The sequence below is a fragment of the Phacochoerus africanus genome, chromosome 11 (assembly GCF_016906955.1).
Source record: "Phacochoerus africanus isolate WHEZ1 chromosome 11, ROS_Pafr_v1, whole genome shotgun sequence".
Classification (NCBI taxonomy): Eukaryota; Metazoa; Chordata; class Mammalia; order Artiodactyla; family Suidae; genus Phacochoerus; species Phacochoerus africanus.
Genome location: NC_062554.1, coordinates 29,656,394 through 29,678,546, shown reverse-complemented (window position 1 = coordinate 29,678,546; position 22,153 = coordinate 29,656,394).

Here is a 22,153-nt window from a genome sequence, read left to right as displayed (position 1 = left end):
TGTACTAGGCTCTAAGACACATTAAATACTTATATGAAAACTTCTTATTTATTTATTTGTTTTTTATCTATTTTTGGCTAACACATTATCCCAAGCCTTAGTGGTGAAAAGCAACAAACTTTCATTAACTCAGTTTCTGAGCTATCTGAGTTTCTGAGATTCTGAAATTCAGAAGTAGCAAGGACCCTCACAAGGAGTTTGTGGTCTGGATGGCTAGGGATTCAGTCATCTGAAGGGTTCAATGGAGTGAGGAAATTCTTTGTTTGAGAGACCATTTGGTCCATTGTATGATGCTTAGCATCAATTCTGACACTAGGCCCTACAGTAGCAGCCCCTCCCCCTGACTGAAGCAACCAAAATTATCTCCATACATTTCTAAATGTTCCCCAGAGGAAAGGTAGACAAAAATTACCTACGAATATGAGCACGGAACTATACAACAGTGCAGATGGCAGGAAGTGGAAATCCTTGGTGGACACTCCAGCATGAAAGCTGTCTATCTCTTTTAATAAAACACATAAACAAAACTTGTTTTACTTATTGATAAATCCATAGTAGGTATTCTTTAAAGATCGAATTCTATTACTGTCTATACAATACATTTGATTCATACATCAATTTGATAATTAAATATAAAAATGATAATTTTATTTTGAATACATAAGGGATTGTACTGTTAACATTACTATCATTCTGTTATTAGGCAGAAGAAATTCTATAACTATCATATAGAACACTTAGTATAAATCATTCCTCAATGAATATTAGCCATTGATGGCTTTGGAGGTTAGGCAAACACTGAGAGGTGAAAAATATTTGTTTTTGTTTTTTTTTTTTTCAGTGAAAATTATATAGATTATATAATCCAGAATTAAGCTATATGTAAAGGAACAGGAAAACCTTATTTCTGTCAGGGATCCCATATTAGAATGCATTCATTTTCCCTTTTGTGGATTTGTCAAAAGGATTGAAAGCGATCTCATACTAATAAAAACTTCTTAGAGTGGTATAGATCCACTTCTCCTGTGTGTTTCTCAAGTGCCCTGCAAGCTCCTTTCCTGCAAGAATCATTTCCTCACTGAAATGAGCCTATTTCCAGGGCTGATAGCAATAACCAAATAGACAGTCTGCACAGAACATATGGTACAACAGTGAGAAGAAATGATTTTGGTTAAATGAACAGAACAATTCTTACTCTTGTGAAATATGTCTTGTACTTCTTTAAGATTCTTTCATAGTCAAAATAACATGAAACATCAAGACTATGCCCAAATAGACCCATAAACAATGCAGCCAGGTGAAATACATGGCATTTGTGATGATCAATGTCATATATTGATATAATTGTCTCCAGAAGGTGTACCATTTCGAGATAGATTTATTAAAACAAGAATCACTTACATCTACTTTCAGAAGTTCGTACTGGCATCAAAGCAAGGTCAACCCTCTGTATAAATGTAGATGAAAAAAAATATTTTCCTTGGTCCAAATACAGTGAATCAAGAAATACCTTGTCAGTATATGCATCTCTTTGGCGTAAAATGACAAAGGATAGAATATAACTTTCAAGTTATGTCAAGACGTGTGGTAATGGTGAAACTTGAAGGTAATCTCATTCAACATGAAGGATATTGTGCAACATGCTATGGTACAACACATCCTAATAGGAGAATTCATTTACTTTGAAGTGAATAGAGGTTTCTTTTTTCCCCTCTCCATAAATTTTTGTTTGCATGTGAATCAGTAATCTTGCTGGCAGCCTCACTATGCATTTGTTATGGGAATTTTCAATGTCATGCATTATATGATTTGTATCCTCAAATAGTTTCAAATAAAAGTTGTCTTCTGTTTTCTGGTAGAGTGCCAAGTGAATGAATACCCATTTGATTTGCTATCTGTACATACAGTTTTACATCTTCTATAATTAACCTGTCAATCTAGTGTCTCCTCAAAAACTGCTGCCAGGTATTGTGGAGTATATTAAAAGCTAAGAATTGCGGCAACAGCACTGATGTTTTTTTCATACCTGTACCGAGTTTTCTTTAATAGACTAGGACCAATTTAATTTTTAGTATTATGTGCCTTCTTTGATTTTACATCTGGGCTATCATTTCACATCCTGCAAAAATAAAATAAAACCAATTCCATTGTAACATTCAGGAAAATAAATAATCAGTTGAAGGGCAGAAAACAAAATGTGATACAGCTTTCTGTTTGCTCAAGTTAGAATCATGATTCATAAATTAAACTATTATAAATAAAAGGATCATTAAATTATCAAATACGATATTTAGCATGAGGTTACTGTAGTTTAGTTAATTAAACTTCTGCTATAAATGTTGGTATTTATCAAATACAAGTAATTCATTATTTGAGTTTTTAATGTGAATAGCAGTTTAATATCACACTAAAGTCACTAAAGCTTATATTACACACTGTTATTAGAGAATCTCCATTGCAGAAGTTGCAAATGGAAGACCTGAATTTGGGAAACTGCTTTGAGACTTTAGGAAATTCACCCCAATTGCTAGAATCTTCGCCTTTTGTAAGAAATTGGAAATTTCTCTACTTATCAAGTTGGGTTAATTTTGCATCACAGGTGGCTTAGAAGCAATAATCTAGCTGAAATGAGGCTATAGGCCTGGTCTGGTTTTGCTTAGACTTTGTGTGTATTTTGAATTTGTTAGAAAATTGATGAAAATAAGAAGGAAGCTAAACTCCTCTACTATTCTTAACATAAAGCAAGGACAAAATTGGGTTCAGTTCTCACAGAGCTTTTTGATGGTAAAACATGACTTACCATAACTAAAAAAAAAAAAAATGTTTTGCATATGTGGACTGGATTTGCGATTTTTCTGATCAAAGGTAATGCATATGAATTTATGAATGAAACTATGGAGGACAAAATTTACCAAAAAAAAAAAATAGAACTAGAACCATATGTATCCATGTTGGTTATGTGAAATATTTACCTTAACCAGTTAGTTGATGCAAAGGTTGCACGGATAGGATAACTGAAAGAACTCGCAAGTGTCCTCAGCTAATAAACATTTAAGATTCTAATTAAGGTAAGGGATAGAGTACAGTCAGAGAAATAAAATACAGGGAAGCACATGGATTCTAAAAAAACCTCTAAGTGTAGCTCCCAGGTCCTTTCTAAGTTTCACAGGATATACTTTATATCTGGATTATGACTTATCAAGATATGCAAGTAGATCTTCATTTTAAGAGAGGTTCAACAGAAGTTTTTAGGAGTTTTCATTGGTTTGTTTGCTTCAGTGAACCCCGGATTATGTAGGCAAACCAGCCTGTCAGATGTTAGCCATTCATCTACACTGTTTCAGACAATGTTTCTGGGTCCTGCCGGAGGAGTTTCAAACTTTAAACAGCACATTAAAAATTACTAGCTATGTCACCTCATCTTTATCATATGCAGGAATTTTTAGCTGATTTTTAGATAACCCAGAGACAATTATGGGGATGCTCTGCTAGCTCTAAAATAGCTCTATCTTATGCAGTTCATAAACCAGATTTTCATGTTAGCTGTGTAGACATAGCCAAACTTCTACTGGTATTAAATCTAAAATTATGATTATGCTAGGTCAAAAATTATTGGGCATTTGACTAATACTGCCTTTGTAAAAACATGGGTGTTTAGGACACAAATCGTGCACTTTAGGTATATGGTTACATTTAGGAAATTATTATATATAGGTAAATACTTCCTCTAATATTTCAGGTGATTCAGCTGACCTGAAATTTCTGTCCTAGAGTGAGTTCTCCTCCAGCAATGTGTCAATGGAAGAAAATGGTCCTGTTTTTCCCTCTGCCAGCCATCAGGGAATACTCATGAACACTTAGGCCCTTTAAAGAATGTAGAGAAGTGAGCAACCAGGATGTTTCCACCAGCTGCACTTCATGTCATCCAGCATTTCCAGAATACTCAGAGTAAAGACTTCCTAGAAGCCTCTAAAGTCAGCTGGTATTAATCTACAGAACTTTTTCAGTGTTCTTTGAGACTTGAAGATGCCTACATTCATTCATTTACTGGATACTACAAGGTCATATTGTACTGACCTCAAGTCTTTATTTTTTAGTTTTTATATCATAGTTAGAAAGTCTCCAATCTTATCCTTGCTAGGATAAATACCAGGAACAGCTCTGGCCAGGAGTATTTGACATGATATACTAAAGCAAATAATCAAATTAGAGGAAAATGGAAGTCCCTGTATGTCCTCAGAATATTGCCTCATCCAGATTTTTTAATTATAAATGTAAGTAAACTGATATATGGAGCTTTTTTTTTTTAATCATTTTGCAGCATTGAATTATTTTTCAAAACACTTTAAGAGATTTTAAAATACACAGACAGGTAACATTAGAGTTGTCAAAGGACTTATTCGGAATATTTTAGCATAACATAATTTCTATCAGCTTCACCAAAGCTACTGTTAATAAAAACACAGTATGTAAAAAAGTCTGCTTTAAAACATCTTTTCATCTAGATTTCCTAAAAGTAATCTAAAGTGTTACCTTTAGGAAACTGGAAATAGAAATTCAGAAATCTCCACTGAAAGCTTGCTTTTCTTATCTATTTTTGTATTCTTACCAAAGCAATATACAGATTCAATGCAATCCAAATCAAAATTCCAATGGCATTTTTCACAAATATAAAACAAATGATTCTAAAATTTGTATGGAACCACAAAACATCCCAGTAGCCAAAATAATCTCATAAAGGAAGAGCAGGGAGTTCCCATCATGGCACAGTGAATACAAATCAGACTAGTATCCATGAGGATGCGGGTTCGATCCCTGGCCTCACTCACTGGGTTAAGGATCTGGTGTTTCTGTGAGCTGTGATATAGGTCGCAGATGCAGCTTGGATCTGGAGTTGCTGTGGCTGTGGTGTAGGCCAGCAGCTGTAGCTCTGATTCGACTGCTAGCTCGGGAACTTCCATATGCTGCAAGTGTGGCCCTAAAAGAAAAATGAAAAAGAAAAAAAAAGAAAAAAAAAGAGAAGAAAAAGAAAGAATAACAAAGTTGGAGGCACAAGGCTCTCTGACCTCAAAGTATATTATAAAGTTATAATAATTTTTAAAAAGTATGGTATTGACATAAAAAAGATACATAGATAAATGGAACAGTACAGAGAACCCAGAAATAAACCCACCCATTTATAGTGAATTAATTTATGACATAGGAGCCAAGAATATGCACTGGAGAAAAGACGGTCTCTTCAATAAATGGTGCTGGGGAAAGTGGACAACCCCATTCATAAGAATGAATCAGAACCACCATCTTATGCCATATACAAAAATTACTCAAAAATGATTGAAGACTTAAACTTAAGACCTGAAACTTTGAAACCCCTGGAAGGAAACATCGATGGTAACTTTCTTGGCAGATGCCTTGGCAATTATTATTATTATTTTTTAATCTGACACTAAAAGCAAAGGCAATATAAGCAAAAATTAACAAGTGGGCCTATATCAAACTAAGATGCTTGTGCACAGCAAAAGAAATCATCAAAAAAAAAAAAGAAAAGAAAACCTAATTGGGAGAAAATATTTACAAATCATATATCTCATAAGGGTTAATATCCAAAATATTACTCAAAAGTAAAACAAAAACATAAAACAATCCAATTAAAAAATATCTGAACAGAGGATCCGAACAGATATTTTTCCGAAGACATACAGGTACATGAAAAGATGTTCAGTATCACTAATCATCAGGTAAATGCCAATCAAAACCGAAATAAGGAGTTTCCCTCGTGGCGCAGTGGTTAACGAATCCGACTAGGAACCATGAGGTTGCGGGTTCAGTCCCTGCCCTTGCTCAGTGGGTTAATGACCCGGCGTTGCCATGAGCTGTGGTGTAGGTTGCAGACGTGGCTCGGATCCCGCGTTGCTGTGGCTCTGGTGTAGGCTGGTGGCTACAGCTCCGATTGGACCCCTAGCCTGGGAACCTCCATATGCCGCGGGTTTGGCCCAAGAAATAGCAAAAAAAGCCAAAAAAAAAAAACTGAAATAAAATATCACTTCACACCTGTTAGGATGGCTATCATCAAAAAGACAGGAAATAGCAAGTTTTGGGGAGAATGTGAAGAAAATGGAACTCTTGTGCATTGTTGGTGGGAATGTATCTTAGTGAGGTCATTATGGAAAACAGTATGGAAGTTCCTAAAAATATTCAAAATTAAACTAGCTATTCTACTTTGGGATATTTATCTGATAAACAAATGGAAAAACTAACTTGAAAAGACATATGCATTCCCATATTCATTATTGTATTATTTACAATAGCCAAGATATAGAACTAACCTAAGTGTCCATGGATAGATGAACGGGTAAAGAAAGTGTGACATATCTCTAATACCCACAGATACAGTGGATAGATGGATAGTGGCTGACTGATGGGTGGGAAATGAGCATATTTTTTGGTTTAGCATAAATAAATTGAATAAAAAAAATAAGGGGGAGTTCCCTTCATGGTGCAGTGGTTAACGAATCTGACTAGGAACCATGAGGTTGCGGGTTTGATCCCTGCCCTTGCTCAGTGGGTTAAGGACCCAGCGTTGCCATGAGCTGTGATGTAGGTCGCAGACGCGGCTCGGATCCCGGGCTGCTATAGCTGCGGCGTAGGCAGGCGGCTGCAGCTCCGATTAGACCCCTAGCCTGGGAACCTCCCTATGCCGTGGGAGCGGCCCTAGAAAAGGCAAAAAGACCAAAAAAAAAAGGAAGAAATTTTCTCACAGATGCTTTTTAACAGGAGCAAGAAGAAAGACGGAAACTGACATTTTCTATTTAGCTATTATGTGTTTAAGAATACCAAATATGTTACACTTTAATTCTATTTTGTCTTCAGATATAATCTAAGAAATAGGTACAGTATTGTTATTCCCATTTCATAAGACCTTAGGCTCAGAGAGGTTAAATAACTTACCTAAGGTCAATATGGCCAAGTAAGAAGATATGAATATTATTTTTAAACACCATTCTTGATGTCTGAAGCTAAATCTCTCATAAAGCAAATTAATAGGGGATTTAAAAATGGTAAAAATTCTTCATTCAATATATACTTCCTAAGTGTGAGGCTTTAAGGTCATTTCTTTTTTGTTTGTTCTTTTCTAGGGCCACACCCTAGGCATGTGGAGTTTCCCAGGCTAGGAGTCTAATCAGAGCTGTAGCCACTGGCCTACACCATAGCCACATAAAGTGGGATCCTAGCCGCGTCTGCAACCTACACCACACAGCTCACGGCAACACCAAATCCTTAACCCACTTAGGGAGGCCAGGGATAGAACCTGAATACCTCATGGTTCCTAGTCAGATTCGTTAACCACTGAGCCATGACGGGAACTCCAAGGTCATTTCTTACAAAGATAAAAAATGTAAGCAAAACATAATCTCTTATCATAAGAATTTAACAGGCTAGCAAGGAAGACAAGCTATACAAAAGCAGCCATTACAGAAAAAAGTGTGAGATAAGTTGTTACATTGGAGGTTCTGATAAATTATGGTAAACTGTTCAAACAAAGAAGATAGAGTTTAGCTTTGGTGAAAGCACATGCATGTGGCAAAATGGACATCCAACAAAAATATATCAGGAGCAATTTATCTAAGGGACTCAGAAGGTTAATAAACTCATTTTCAAATGCAGTTATATGCTCCTTCTTCCACTGATGCAATATAATTAGACATTTAGGTAGCATTTATTAACATCAAACAAAATCAGATTTTTTATTTAGTTCATTTAATAAATATTATGAAATAAAAAAAAATTAAACCAGTGTAGATTTTTGGTTGAATGATCTTTCATTATAAAATGAGATACAAAATACACTTAAGGTAGTTGTTTCCTCATGATATTTTTATTCTATTTTGATATAATCTTTTTATAAGAGAAGAAATAATTTATGATTTTTTTCAGTAAAACAAACGCTGATGCTATCTGGAAGATAATCTGGGCTTCCGATGATCTTGTCTCCAATTTTTTATGTTTCAATATATCAGTCACTAGGGAAAATGAGTATTATTATGTACATAATGAATTTTATAAAAAAAAATGAAACCACAGCTATAGAAAAGTACATTTGATTTAAAAGTTGTATTGAAGTATCACATCAACAGGAAAGTGCACATCACATTTCAATTCAATAAATTTTCCCTTATTGAACATTGTTGAAAACCTGTATCCAGATCAAGAAACTATATTTCAATATCTAAGAAGTCCCTTTTGTGTCCTTTTACAGTTATTATCACTCATACCCTAAAGATAACCACAATCCTGACTTCTAATGAGATAGATTATTTTTGCTGAGTTCAACTTCATATCTGTGGTAACTTCAGATTGTTTTTTCATTTAGCTTCTTTTATGCGGTTATGTTTATAAAACGTAATGATAGTGTTCTACGTAGTGTTAGTCCTTTCTTTCCTTTTTGCTATATGCTATTCCATCGAAATATTTCTATTTATTTTACTATACATGAACATTTGAAAATTTTCCAGTTTGTAGCTATTATAAATATTATTGTTTTTACTATTCTGTTTCTTTTGTACTTTTATTTCTATGTCTATTTGTATTAGATAAATCCAGGGCTAGACTAGATAGGCCATAGAATCTCACATGGTCAGCTTTAGTAGATAATAGCAAACCGTTTCACACTGGTCATGATAACCCACACTCTCAACAGCAGCATATGAGGTACCATTGTGATCCACATGTTCACCAACACTTTTTTATTTCATCCATTCTGATGGTTATATTTATGCAAAAATAAATACTAATGATTGTATTTTATTTAGAATTATTCTTGCCTTAGTTCATGTGTTGGGAAATATCTTCTTGATTTCTTAGATCCCCAGCTGATATCTATTGTATCAGTTATTAATAGAGTAGTTTTAAAATTGAAAATTAAATTAGTTCAATCAAATCTATGTTAATTTTAATTTTTTGTCATTTTCTGGGTAATTCATTTCTTAAATAACTATATTTATAACGGTCATTTATAAACTAAGAGTATTTTTATTTTAATTTTAGAAAAGTGTTTATACAACCATGAAGGGAATGCATGCTCACAATGATGTTTGTAAAATAAAATGTGGGAAGAAAAATAAGACAGTAATTGCCTATTAATTGTGGTATAGGGAGTTCCTGTTTTGGCTCAGCAGGTCACCAACCAGACTAGTATCCATGAGGATATGGGTTTGATCCCTGGTCTTGCTCAGCGGGTTAAGGATCCCGCACTGCTGTGAGCTATGGTGTAGGTCACAGACACGACTCGAATCCTGTGTTGCTGTGGCTGTGGCTGGCAGGTGCAGCTCTGATTTGACCCCTAGCCTGGGAACTTCCATATGCTGCAGGTGTGGTCCTAAAAAGCAAAAAATAAAAATAAAATAAGACAAAAAATATAAAATTGTGGTATAGTTTTTCCTAGTCTTTCTGGCAATTTATGTTTGTAATAATTTTTTTTTTTAATTTCAGAAAACAGTAAGAAGAAATTTAAATGAATTGCTATAGGTTTCATTTTTGAAAAATATAAAGCAGAAATAATACTGGTGATAAATTTGACTTAAATTTTATAATATAGCATGGATTCTTATATCATATGTATATTTATTTGTTTGTATTTAAATACCTGTTAGGGAGTTGTCATTGTGGCTCTGTGCATTAAGAATCCAAAATAGTATCCATGAGATTGTGCTTTTGCTCCCTGGGCTCACTCAAGGGGTTAAAAATCCAGCATTGCTGCTACAGTGTAGGTCACAGATGCTGCTCAGATCTGGTGGTGCTGTGGCTGTGCTGGCAGCTGTAGTTCCAGTTCAATCCCTAGCCTGGGAACTTCCATATGCCATGGGTATGGCCATTAAAAAAAAAAAAAATGTTGGGATACAGATTTTGTAAAGTAATGGAGGGAACATGAGGTACAAAATTTACTCCATTTCCCTTTAGACAATAAATATGTTTTAATACACCAAATGGACATTTCAGGCTAGTCTCATCTGTCATGTAGATTTTTTTTTTCCTAAATTGTTCTCAATTTTCATCTTTTTTATGTTTCTTTAGTGTATTCCTCACTAATTTCTAACTTTTGCAAGGATGATACTAAAATCTATGACATCTTATTGAAAGACAATTGAATTTGCTTTTTAACATCTTATGATGTTTTGTTTTATTCATTATTAGTTTCCACTAATACAATTATACCATTCTTCATCAAATATATGCTGATTATCCTCACAGATGATGAGTTACTTATATACGTCTAAAACATAACGATGCTAAGTAAGAACTCTGCACGTATTCAAATGACAAGTTTATTATTTGGTTTGAAATTCATATTTTTATCAACTATTTCAATGTATAAAACTTTTCTCTCTCAGAGGGAGTTCCTGTTGTGGCTCAGCAGTAACAAACCCGACTAGTATCCATGAGGATGCAGGTTCCTTTGCTGGCCTTGCTCAGTGGACTAAGAATCCAATGTTGCCATGAGTTGCGATGTAGGTCAGAGATGCGGCGTGGATCCTGTGTTGCCGTGGCTGTGGTGTAGACCAATAGCTGCAGCTCCAATTTGACCCCTAGCCTGCGAATTCGTATGTCACACGTGTAGCCCAAAAACAAAACAAAGCGTCTCTTAATTGTTCTTTGTAATACATCTTTATGTTTTAAAATGCTTCCCTGAATTTGAAGGAAATAGGTTTTTGTATAGTTAGAAGATAAAAAGATAATACCTTATAGGCAAATATAGATAGATGATGGATGGTAGGTAGAGAGATTTTCAATGGCTGTTTGCCTGGATTGTAAAAAAAAAAAAATAACCTGAAACACAAATGACACAATCTAATATACGAAATGTGAAAAGTTATTAAACAAAATAAATTAAAAAGAGTAAATGTTTAAAGTAACCCTTCCTAAAAAATAAGTAAAATACTGCACTGTTGCAGACCAAGAATAGAAAATAAAGTATTACATCTGCCAAGCTCTTTCCCCTTTTATTGTTTTGTGACCCCAGACAGGGAAGTTTCAAAAGTCATTACTAGCTTACACTCCTGGGATCTGTCCACCTCCACCTGCTGAACCACTTCATCAGTTTTCAGGGCAAGAAGAAGGTAAAAAGATGTTTGAACAAAAGCAAAGCTACTGGGATGTGACTAGAATGACTTCTAATCAGTTTGGAAAAATAGTGCTGGAAGTAGTCTCTTCCATCAAATATCTAATTTCAACAACTCTAGAACAAAAATCCCCAAATGTTAATCATTGTATGGCTGCAGTTTTATCATCTTTAAAAGTGAATGACCTAACGACTATGCTCCAAGTTACAAATTAATTGTTTAATTTTTTTAATTTCAATAAACATCACTCAATTGAGTATTTTATTGTTTTCAGCAATAAAACTTAGGTATTATGTCTACACAATATCTCAGTAAATGAAATGTTGGGAGGTGGATAGGAAAATCCATACTTTCCCCTTGTCCACTACCTTCTTATCCTAGTCAATATCTAATTGCCTGTATGATTCTAAAGAAATGTAACGTCTTCATTTTAACATTCTCTAACCTAACATTAAGTAAAACCTAAATGTTAATGCCCTCCTATTCTTTTCTCTTTTCTTTATATTTTCCACAATTAAAAAGGTATAATTATTTTAAAATTTCATTAATGTTTATTTGTTTTACCAAATGATGAATTGTATAAGGAAGAGAGGGCAGTTTTTAACTCTCTAGTATACCCTAAATGCTGAATATATTGAGTTGCACAGAGGAAATAGCCAATACATATTTGTCATATGTCCTTGTTTATGTTCTGCAATGAACATGGGAAGTATATAGAATTTATTTTTGTAAAATATCCAGTGCTGGAGTAGATTCTAATTATCAAAATGATACTTCATATTTGAGACATTTGTTCACTGTTAAAATTACCTTCATATTTGTCTTGGAGGAGAGGCCTCTAGAAAGGCTGGAGTGGGGGCTTGATGAAATGAGGGTCTCTCAGTGTAATGAGATTCCAAATTCTTGGTCAAAAGTGTGTCATAGAGAAAATGTCTTAAAACATCATTAATCAAATTCAGATTTGCATGAGCAAATACGTTAGAACTTTGGGCATTAGAATGAGTTAGGTAAAGTGATATAGATTAATAGGAAAAAAAATTTTTAAAAATATGAGTTCAGCCTTAAAGTATAGATAGGAGTTAGTCAAACTAAGTCTCATGTTCAATACCAACCAAGAGAAGAGGAAGCCTGTTAAGACTCATTTATTTTGATGAGGTAAGCTGTCAAATAAAATTTCTAAGACATAGCAATAGTCTGGCAGGAAGTAAAGTTCAATCAACTTTTTCTTATCTATATCCAGAGTTTACCTAAACAGTTCATCAAGGAGATTTTGGATTGCTTTGTTTAGCCTTAAAAAAAAAAAAAAAAAAAAAGAATATGCAGAACATACAAACTATTTACAAATAATTGAAAGATTTTATATAGTAGTATTCTGGTAATTATATTCTAAATTCCTTTCATAAAGTAATAATTGAGTTACAATTTTTTTCCCTATGACAGTTTTCCTTGGTCCAGTTAAAATTAAGATAACTCTGAGAGTTTTCAGTTTTTGATTTTGATTAAGACTGCAAAAACCAACAGTTCTCTCTTTTGTTCCTGGAAGCAATTTATATAGAAATGTGAAAAAGAAATATTCAAATTAGTCAATTTGATGAGAAGAAGAGATAGCTAAATCCAAAACATTATAACCAGAAAAAAAGGCAACTATGCTCTGAGGAAACAAAGTTGTAGAGCCCTGACTGAATAGTACTGCAACTGAAAGCTGAGGCAGAACCTGAAAAACAAACACTTCCTCAAGATGAAGACCCTAGTCTACTCTGTTCTTCCTGAATATCTTGTTTGCAAAACAATAAAAGATGCACATACTGGTAACAGGAATGAATCTGTTTCTGAATCTCATGGAAAAATCACCATGTACAGGAAACATTCTGACTGTAGTAGTAGAGGGAATTAGACTATTTTACTTGCAAAAATAAGGTTATGGTTTTATTTTTACTGTCCCTGTTGTGAGGATTGAAATTAAGGCTAATCATACACACAGAACCTACAATCATAAGAATAATTCTATGTCTCCTGAAACTGTCCTTGGAAAATTCTTGAACTATATTCCTTCAAACTGATGGTCATGTTTAATATCACGGTCAGTTATGATGAATATTGTCAAACACGAAATAGGACACAATGTAAACAACTATTCTACGTGAATAAACAGAGAACATAAAATTGGTCATTTAGCATTAGATTTGCCTTATAGTGACAAAGACCTGAAAATAATTAAAGTAAAAGTGAATTTCTAAAATATGAACAAATTCACATTTAAGTATGCATGTTCACATGAGAGTTCCAAGATCATCAGTGATTCCAATCACTCTACCTATGTATAATTGGAGTACCTCAAGAAAACTTAAAGAGAAAGTAAGAAACAGGAAAAGGAAATGAAAATATAATTCAAACTGAACCAAAAAAAAAAAAATGGAAAAGACAAAGAAAGAAAGAAAGGCTTATTTCATAATAAAAAAAGACTTGAATATATAAGGATCTAGAAGACTTAACCCCACACCATGTGCTATAAAAATAATTGGCTTCAAAAATACATAAAAATATGTTTTGTGATGCAAGGCAGGAATAATATGCTATTTACAAAAGCTTAAAAGAATTATAGCTGATCCTAGACTTCTTCTGAACAATTGACAAAGCTAAAAGAATAATGGAACAGCAACTTTTAAATCTTTAGGAAAACAAAAAACAAAAGTGACCCAAGGATTTTTACACATTCTTAAACCAAATAAAGGCAACAGAAAACCATTTCTGACTGTGCAAATAACAGATGACTGCTATTCCCTAGAAATTCTTTTTTAAAAGAAATTTTGTTGGCATATAGTTGATTTACAATGCTGTATTATTTTCAGATGCATAGCTGTCTGTTATAATCCCAGGCAAAATAAAGATGCCGTAACTAAAAACACTGGGAATACAGGGAGGTTGGAGCATAAGTACTAAGACTCACTTCTGAGGTTTGGGCTTGCAGGGCCTACCAATGAATGAGAGAAAAAAAAGAGCCAAGAAGTCCTTAGCCTCCATCATGAGGCTTTAATCAATAAAAATATCAAAAAATCCAGCAAATATATAAATGTCATCCAGAAAATACAGGAAAAACAGTGAAACAAAGAAAAAATTGAGGAGATAATAACTGAGGATTTTCAAAACCAATGAAAGACAACAAACCACAAATCCAAGAAATACAGAGAACCTAAAGGCAGAATGCAAAAATGAGAGTTATTTCCCTAATCCTCGTATTGTTCTTTCTTTCCCTCCCAGTGTTTTTAGTTCCCCAGAATAGAAAATCATGGACTTGGAGAACAGAATTGTGGTTGCCAAGGGGGAGAAGGAGGGAGCAGGGTGGATTGGGAGCTTGGGGTTAATAGCTATAAACTATTGCCTTTGGAATGGATTAGCAATGAGATCCTGCTGTATAGAACTAGGAATTATGTCCAGTTACCTATAATGGAGCGTGAAAATGTGAGAAAATAGAATGTACATGTATGTGAAACTGGGTCACCATGGTGTACAGTAGAAAAAAAGTTGTATTGGGGAAATAATTTAAAAAAATAAAATTAAAAAAAAGAATGAATTCTAGGGAGTTCCCTGGTGACTCACCAGATTAGGGATCTGGTGTTGTCACTGCTGTGCCTTGGGTAGCTGCTATGGCACAGATTCAACCCCTGGCCTGGCCTGGGAATTTGTGCATGCCATGGCAACAGCCAAAAAAAAGAAAAGAAAAAAAAAAAGAATGAACTTTAATACTTTAATTTAAATTTAGACAAGATTTTCAGAGCCATGAAATCAAATGACAAAACTATATCCTAAATTTAAACAGGATAGATTGAAAGCAGAAGGATGAAAATATGTATCATAATAACATTTTAAAAAGCAGGGGCTCCTGTATGAATATTAGATAAAATAGACTCTCAAAAAACCATTTTAACTAGGAAGAATATAGGACACCAAAAAACAGAGCCACAAAATATATGAATATTTATGAAGTATTGCTATAAATAAAGTAGACAAATTCAAAATATAGTTTGGATCTTTAACATACCATTTCTAGCAATTGGTATTACAAGTAGATGGAAAATTAACAAATGTGTAGAATTAAACAATGCCATCAACCAATAGACCTAATTAACATTTGTAGAACATTGAATAAGAGCAGCCATTTCAAGTGTCCCTGAAACATTCACCCAGATAGATCATATTCTGTGTCCTAAAACAAATATTGATGAATTTTTAAAGAACTGAAATCATACCCCATATGTTCTGCAACATGATGGATTAAAACAAGAAATTTACAACAAAAAAGGCAACAAAAATACCCTCACTAAGAAATTAAAGAGTATAATTTTAAACACTATATTTGTTAAAATGAAAGTCTAAAAATTAAAATAATAATACAAAGAACAAAATGAAACTGAAAACAAAACATATTTATGGGACACATTTCTGAGAGGAAAATTTATCCCATTAAAAGAGAAACAAAAATAAAGTTCTTAAAAGAGTAAGTTTTTACCTCAAGGAACTAGAAAAAAAAATAGAGCAAAATTAAAGCAAAACAAGAAGAAAGAGCTAAACAACAAAAATAATAACACAAAGGAGAAGAGAGTGACAGAAGCATTATGGTGGAGTGAGTTGCTCCCTTTGTCTCTCTCCTTTAATCTATGGCAGGTAAAACATCCACAACTCAACAAAGATGTCTCTGTGCAACAAACTAGAATGCTGGGGAATTCCATGTACCTGTACTTCCAAAGATGAGTGGACTGGAACACCTAGAGGAGGCAGAAATGGGGGATGAGCAAAGACAGTGCCTATAATCCTGTTTCTCTGCCTGTGGCAACTGAGCCCCAAAAAACCGAGTAGCAGCAGGGTGGGTGGGTGGCACATATGACTTCAGCTTCCATGCTGCAGTGATGCCCATGGCCACAGTTATCTGTCCAACAGTAGTAGCAGAGCCTGGGACACTATCCCTCCAGCCTCAGAGACACTCATGATTTTGACCTCCAACTTGCCTCATATCACAGTGGCAGAGCCCTGGAAAATATAGCACTGAACACAGGAGAGGCTCCCCCATCACTCTCCTCCTTCCCCCATAGCAGCAGAACATATGACTCAGGATCCCTGACATGCTGAAAGAACCCATCACCTCAGTGTCCCAAGTGGTAATGTCAGCAACTCTGGCAGCAGTAAGGCATCGGTGATGCTAGAGAGAATTAGTGAGCTGAAAGAGCTCTAGAAGTAAGTAATACAAGTAGAGGAAGAAAAAATAATGAAAATATAAAGAGAAGGAAATACTATGAAAGCTATCAAACTCTTTTTAGGAATGTCAAAATTACAGTGATGGGTATCCTAAAAAGAGAAGAGAGGGAGAAGTGAGTTTACTTATAAAAGTAATACCTGATAACTTCTCAAATTTGGGAAAGGAGCTAGATATACAAATTATGAAACTGAGAGAACATCTAATTATGTCAAAGCAAAAAGATCTTCTCAAAGACACCTTATATTAAAACTGTCATAAGTCACTGACAAAGAATGAATTTTAGAGGCAGCCAGGGAAAAGAGGATAGTAGCCTACAAAGGAACACTCACCAGGCTTTAGCAGATAAATGACATTCTCAAAATACTGAAAGATAAAAACTGTTCCCAAGAGTTACCTTTCCACCAAAGTTACCTTTCAGAAATGAAGAAGAAATAGTCTTTCCCAGGCAAATTAAATCTAAGGAGTTCCTCCACATTAGACCTGCCTTACGAGAAATGTTGAAAGGAGCTCTTCGACCAGAAACAAAAAGGCAAAAGTACACAAAACTTTAAACTGATAAAGAGATAGCCAGTAACAGAAAATTGCAATCTATATGATAACGTTTTTAAATACTTTATTTTAGTATAAATATTAAAGGGGAAAAAAGCAGAAAAATGATAGTAGCTATTTCATTGTGGTAACAAATACAACATAAAAAGGGATAATTTGAGAAAACAAAAACACAAAAGGGGAAGAGGAATATATATATAAATGAAGATAAGATTGAAAATCAATTATTTTATCTATGAGACATTTTATACAAACCTCATGGTAACCACAAAAGATGAATCTAGAGCAGAGACATGAAACACCAAAAAAAAAAGAGGAAAATAAGAAAACATAGAAAACTACCAACCCAAAATGACAGACAGAAACACAAGGAAAAAGAAACAAAGGATATATGAAGGAATCAGAAAGCAAAAGATAAAATGGCAATACTAAGTTTTGTTCTATCACTAATCACCCTAAATGTAGATGGATTGAATTCACCAATCAAAAGACACAGAGTGGCTGGATGGATTAAACACAAGACTCAACTACATGTTGCCTCCAGGACACTTATCTCAGTTTTAATAACAAACAAAGGCTAAAATAAAGAGATGAAAGATGATTCCCCAAGCAAAAGACAGCTAAAAGAAAGTGGGTGTAGCTATATTGAGTCAGACAAAATAGACTTCAAGCCAAAAGAGATAACAAGTGACAAAGATGGACAGTATGTAATGATAAAGGAAACAATTCAACAAAAATATATAACAGCTATTAATATACAGGCATGAACAGGAAGCACCAATATTATGGAGCAATCATTAATAGACATAAAGAGAAATTAGTAACAACATATTAGGACTTTAGCACTTTACCTTTATCATTGGACAGAACATTCAGACAGAAAGCACATAAGGATACTGTGGCCTTAATTGAAATTTGTATAGAAAATCCTATCCACATGCATCAGAATACACATGCTTCTCGAGAGCATATGGAACATTATCAAGGATAGACCATATGTGGAGACACAAAACGATTCACAGTAAATTTAAAAAGATGCAAACTATGCCAAGTATCTTTTCTGATCACAATAGAATGCAATCTGATTTCTGACCTCCAACAGAGTAAGGTAATATATTTTTCTTTTAGCCACTAAGTTTGTGGTAATTTATTACAGTAATCTAGTAACACTTTGCCATTAATTGATTTAAACTGACTCTGTGTGAAAGAACATTGTCATAGGAAGACTTTTCTTTTTAATATTTTGGTTTTGATTTAATTTTTGTTTTGTTTTAGAGTATAGTTGATTTACAATGTATTAATTTCAGGTGTACAGCAAAGTGATTCAGTTATACATAGACATACATTCTTTTTCAGATTCTTTTCTCATACAGGTTATTACAAAAAATTGAGTAGAGTTCCCTGTGACAGACTTCTAAGATGACCCCCAGTGATTCATACTCCTGTATGATCCCTTCTCCTTGGAGGTACCACTTCATACCAGTGAGGATAGCCATCATTAACAAACTGACAAATAACAAATGCTGGAGAGGGTTTGGAGAAAAGGGTACCCTCCTTCTCTGTTGGTGGGAATATAAATTGGTACAACCACTGTGGAAAAAAATGTATAATTTTTTAAAAATAATCATTCCTTTGGCAATTAAGTGCCCCAAACTAAGTGAAAGCAGAAGAATTCTGACAGACTATTTATTTTTCTATTGTGTGACTTCTGTCTGTTCCAATTTGGTTAACTAATAAAGTAGGATTATTTTAGGTTTCAAGTCACCTTCAAGGGGATTAAACCCAAAAGTGTGTCATTGTAATTCCCCTTCCCCCACCTTGAACAGCCTGGGCTGCTCACTCTCTACTATAGGGAAGGAGGGATTTGGGCCATTCCTCACCCTGCCTCTACCTAACCTGTTCGCCCTGCAAATAAGGTATCCTGCCCAAAACCAATCAGGAGATCAAACAACACTCAGCCCTTATGCACAGCATAGGCGGCTGGGACGGGAAATATTGGGTCTCTAGTCAGGTCCACATATGCGATCAAGAAAAACTGGGTCTCCACTGAGGTTCACATTGGGAGAATATAAAAACAATTGTGAAGCGAACCAAGCCCCTTTTTTAACCTGCCCTCACATGAGCGTTCTGTCTCTCTGAAAATGTACTTTCGCTTTAATGAATTTGTAAAATACCAGACCAACCGCACCTTCAAATTTTTGTTGTGTGTGGGCAAGAATCTAGAAATAAGGCAGAGGGACCTGACATCCTAAACCTTCCTCTGCTACCAGACCGGACAGAATTAGAATTTTTTATTTTATATTATTGTCTTTACAATAAATATCAGATGAATATAAGTCTTCCTGATATTTTCATTTGAGTGATTGGTTGTATGTAATTTTAAAATCATCCTACTGATTTGAGGATATTTCTTATTTGTCAAAGAGAAAATAACCTAATCTCAGAGATGACTGGGTAAGCTTTCTGTATATCTTTTAAAGTTATTTTCTACCATGCCAATATATAGTCTCTATATCATGGTGATTACTTTCAAATATTACTTTATTAAAGTGATTTTAATTATATTTTTAAATTTTCAAACACCATTTTTCGGTACCTCTCCTTAGAATGCTTATTACAATTCATACTCTCATATCTAAAATAACCAAGTCAGTAGTAACTGGATCATTTTTAAAAGTTTATACTATCTTTACTTATAATGAATATGCCATGGTCAGCAGAATTTCTGGATCTGTCACTACTCTGGTTGCATCACTTTTTAAAGAGAGAGATTTCTCCCAAGGAAGACAAAGGAATACAATTTCTTTCTAACTATAATTGAACTTTCATTAGAGGGGGAAATGATCCTATCTTAGATTTAGGCACTTGTTCTTTGTCGCAGATATCCTTGTGTTTATGCTAACATATTCAAGCCATTTAAGCAAGCTAATTGTATCTGAATTCCTGTTGACATATTTCCACATAAATTTCAAGGGATTCTCTCATTGAACTAAATCTAACACAATATTCCAATCAGCTCAAAAGAGCTAAGTACTAAATACAGCAATTCCACTATGCTTAACTGAGTTCTCTACATACTGTACACTCCTCTTTGTTTCCTGTTGTGCACATTTACTTGAATCTGCTTTAGGGACCTGTTTGTTTTCCCTGCAATAGGCAATAGGCTTGTCTGTCTTTCTTCTGCTTTGCCATCTGTTGTTCTTCATTATACATTCTTTGAATTTTCTTTCATCATTCTCATTATTAGTTTTGTTTGTTTGGTTTTTGGTCTTCCCTTATTTTATGCTGGAGTAACAACTGTTTGTTTCACAAGGTAACTTACTTACATCTTTCTCCTACATTAGACGTGAGGCTCTTTTCCTCAGTTTCAAATTGTGCCTTTTCTTTGGCATCGGTCACATTGGGTTTACTCATTCCCAGAGTTCTCTGTTCGTTTTGTTGTCTCATCATTTATCGACAATGATGCAAGTTCCCTATACATCATGTGGGGATGACAATCTTCATAATGAACCTTTCTAAGGACAGTCAGTGTATAATTGTAATGAAGAAAATTTCAGTGTCCAGGTTACCCAGTCACTGGGTGGCTGAGACTCAGTGCAGTATCTGTCATCTATCAGTGCCTCTTTGTCTCACATGAAGGGAGCAGATAAACATGCATATTCTAGAGAGCATCAGGGCCTCTTACTAGGGAACACTTTCAGCAACTGAAGATGATTTTTTGAGAAGTGAATATTAATAGTGTTTGACAGACCTGTGACTGTCATTCTGAATCCCTTTCAGTTACATCTTGTGGAACTGATAGCAAATGATTTATCAACCAGGTCACTAGAGAGTAAAAAGATCTATTTGAAGTAAAAAGGAGTGTAAATATGCAAACAAGTTACATTTTGTTGTTTAATTTGAGGAGTTCCAAAAATAAATTATTACCAACTACCCATTAATGAAAAAAGAGTCAGCTGAGAAGCCCTCTAGGATTTTCATAGCCATTCCATCTGGCTTACCTTCACATTCTGTTAAGAATAACAGCTGTCTACAGATACAATTCTGATTTTGATTGCCAAAGTAATGTTTAGTGATTGAAATGTACACAACATTAGAGATAATGAATCTTAAAAAAACACATTTATTCTGTTTGTGGTGGCATAAAAGGAATACATGCGTAATATGTGTGTTATATTTTTATATAAAAACGTTATAAAAATAATAAAATATATATATTTGAAAGTGTTATTTAAGGAATCATATTCTAAATTATTCAGAATATTTAGAATAATTATTCTAAATTACAGGAGAAATTCTGATTATTAAGGATATTAAAATTAATTATCTTGGTATAAAAATAAATATATCCAGTAGAAGGACCTGTGAAGACATGTAAGGGAAAATAAATGATTTTCACTTGATTTCAGTGCTTCAACAGGTCTTTAAATGATAATCTCCATTAGTTAGAAATGACTGATTTTTGAAACCAAGATATAAAGGCCATGTCTTCTGAAACTGTTACCAAGTTTAAAGTCACAATTGTTCTACCAACTCTGACCAAGTTGCTTAAGAATTCTCGTTATTGTGAATGACTATTTAGTAAAATAAATCACCATTATTAAAATATACTTTATGATTTGCCATGATAATTTTGGGAAACAGATATGCTCAGACCAGGCAGTTTAGCTCACCAAATAATGCAACTATGCATTCAAAATGGCACTGAAGCTGGTTAAAGTTTCAAATCATCTGCTCAGTATCACTGTGAAATAGGCAATTCACTTAAAACATTTCAACTCCTTTTTTTGTAAAATAAGGATAAAAACGCTACTTTAATTATTACAGTATTTTATAAATTGTATAATGGAATATTCAAATTAATAATTATTCAGAGAAGGCAACAAAAGATGGAAAAGAACACACTCTGACTAGAATTTGAACTAGAGATTGCACCAATAATTATATTGGGGTTAGTGTTACTCAAATTAGTAAACTGGAGAAAAATAATAACTTGTGGGGTTGTGCGAATGTGCAGACTTACATTAGGGAAATAAATAAATGAAAAACAATGTCTTTAAGATAAATATAATTTCACCACTGAGAATAAGGATTAGATAACAACTAATCATGAAGAAAAGACTGCCTAGTCATTGTCTAGTTTTTCTCTGAAGATATATCTTTAAATTAATACATACTTTCTAATCCTTATTAAATATTAGCCCAATTTAGAATGAATGCAGTCCATAGGGAAGGG